The sequence below is a fragment of the Tachyglossus aculeatus genome, chromosome 20, assembly GCF_015852505.1.
Source record: "Tachyglossus aculeatus isolate mTacAcu1 chromosome 20, mTacAcu1.pri, whole genome shotgun sequence".
Classification (NCBI taxonomy): domain Eukaryota; kingdom Metazoa; phylum Chordata; class Mammalia; order Monotremata; family Tachyglossidae; genus Tachyglossus; species Tachyglossus aculeatus.
This window is the reverse complement of record NC_052085.1, coordinates 21,815,413-21,817,808: the sequence shown is the minus strand read 5'-3', so window position 1 is coordinate 21,817,808 and position 2,396 is coordinate 21,815,413. Positions and strand designations below refer to the sequence as shown.

The window sequence follows — 2,396 nt, the reverse complement described above, 5'->3', positions numbered from 1 at the left end:
TGAAATGTATTTAAAATGCTTATTGGGTCTTTTCTGATCTATTTTTTTCCAGTTTAGTTTCACCGTGCAGTAGCTATTTGAATATCCTGTTGTTGTCCACTCTCTTCAAATAAAAATAAAAATGATGGAGACATCCTCAGAGTTTGAGTCCCAATATGCTAGTCTTACTGCCTAAAATAAATCTGCCACTGAGTCAAGTCACTCTCTTACATTGAGTGAGAGTCCCTAGTAAGCAAACCCCTCTCAGGGTCGCACCTGGAGAGTTTCCAGTGCTCTACCAGTCTCGGATAGGGGAGGGAGAGTCAAGCAGAGTCAAATCATTTCGCTTCTAGCTTGGGCAGTGGCTAGTGAGTGGAAGGCAATCTGCTACAGGTCAAAACTCCCCCACGCTGGGCAGCGGCAACATGGGAGAGAGTCGAGGGTGGATATTCGAGTTTACTGCGCAGAAGGTGGCAGTGGTAAACCACTTCTGGATTTTTACCAAGAAAACTCTATGGTCACACTACCAAAACGATTGCATATGCAGAGCGGGGCGTTCTGGGAGACATGTGTCCGTGGTGTCGCTATGGGTCGGAAACCACTTGACGGCATAAGACAGGTAAGCAAAACTCTTGTTAGATTCTGGTGGAACCGAAAAGTATAAGAAACAATTTCCAGACTCGGAGAATTGTAGTCTAATAGGGAAGGCCGGGCAAACACAAATACTCAGATCTACAGGAAACATCGCGAAACACACATTACTCAAAGTGTCAAAATGTATGAACCAAGATTCATAAAAAATACACAAACATGACAAAAAAAATCTGGGGAGGCTGCTGTTTTGGACCTACTGTTACTACTACGACTACTATTTTGGAGCTAAGGACATATTTAGCCTTGACAATAAAAATCATAACCGTGGTGTTTGTTAAGCACTTACTATGTGCCAACCACTGTACTAAGTGCTGAGTTAGATACAAGGTAATTGTGTTGGACACATACCCTGCTTCACATCGGGCTCATGGTCATAGTCCCCATTTTACAGATGAGGTAACTGAGGCAGAGAGAAGTGAAATGACCTGTCCAAGGTAGCAAGGCGGATAAGTGGAGGAGCCAGAATTAAAACTCAGGTCCTTCTAAGTTCCAGGCCCATGCTCTACCAACTAGGCCATGCTGCTTCTCTGATTAAGACTTAGGGAAATGGAGAGAACACGTGAAAATCATGGGTACGGGTATATCTAATGTCACCTTCCTCTTGGGTTTTACTCCTATTTCACCTTGATTGCCACATAAAGAAAAATGATGCTGCTTACTTCAGAGATAATAATAATAGTAATAGTATTTGTTAAGCACTTACTACTTACTATGGGCCAGGCACTGTACTAAGCACTTGGGTGGATGCAAGCAAATCGGGTTGGACATAGTCCCTGGTCCCACATGGGGCTCACAGTCTCAACCCCTATTTGCATTTCAAGCTCTTAGTACAGTGTTTTGCACGCAGTAAGCACTCAATAAATATTATTGTATGAATGATTGAATGAAGATGAGGTAATTGAGGCACTCAGAAGTTAAGTGACTTGCCCCGGGTCACAGAGCAGACAAGTGGCAGAGCTGGGATTCGAATCCATGACCTTCCGACTCCCAGGTCTGTGGTCTATCCAAACGCCATGCTGATTCTGGGGTGAAGGTTCTCCAGATAGGTGTAAAGCTTCTTAGTAGAAATTGAAATTGGTACTTCCAATGAATGGGAGGTGAACTGAAACTAGAAGCCTAGATATTCTATTCTCTTTTGCCAACCTGCAAAGCTCATGATACATTTCATATGTTATGATTCACTGCATCGTAAGAGAAATTTAAAATGCTCTTCTTCCATGTTTAATTACTGAAAAGTGAATCACCAAATGACCCGAAAAAAGGATCAAGGGCTTTAATAAAAAACTTAAGAACTAAGGCCAAGAAAAATGAAGTTAGATACCTAATCAGTATCCTAAGGAATTTAGTTGTCTATGCATCACCCTGGCATTTCAATTGCATTTCCGTCAGACCCTAGACAAACTTATGAGCTTACATCACTTAGGCATAATACAATAATCATACTTTCTATGTGTATAGCATCTTGATTTTTCAGACTGCCCTTGGGCAGGATGCAGAAAGACAATTCCATAGTTCTGACATTAATAGAATAACTATGAAAACACAGAATAGACTTTAAATGTAAGTGATAGAAGTATAGCAATAATAACAGTGGTATTAAGTGCTTACAAAGTGCAAAACATTATAATAAATTTTGGGATATATACAACGCAATCAGATCAGAAACGAGATCCAGTCCACTTGAAGTTCACAGTCTACAGTTGAGGCAACTGAGGTTAAATGATTTGCCCAAGGTCACAGAGCAGGCAATTGGAGCTGACACT

At 41.3% G+C, this 2,396-nt stretch overlaps 1 non-coding gene across 1 annotated transcript; it reads left to right on the top strand.

Annotated features, from left to right (window-relative positions):
* Nucleotides 1–237: 237 nt before the first annotated feature.
* Nucleotides 238–374, top strand: LOC119941723. The gene has a single exon (XR_005455304.1). It is a non-coding gene; the product is annotated as a small nucleolar RNA SNORA7 (small nucleolar RNA).
* Nucleotides 375–2,396: the final 2,022 nt, after the last annotated feature.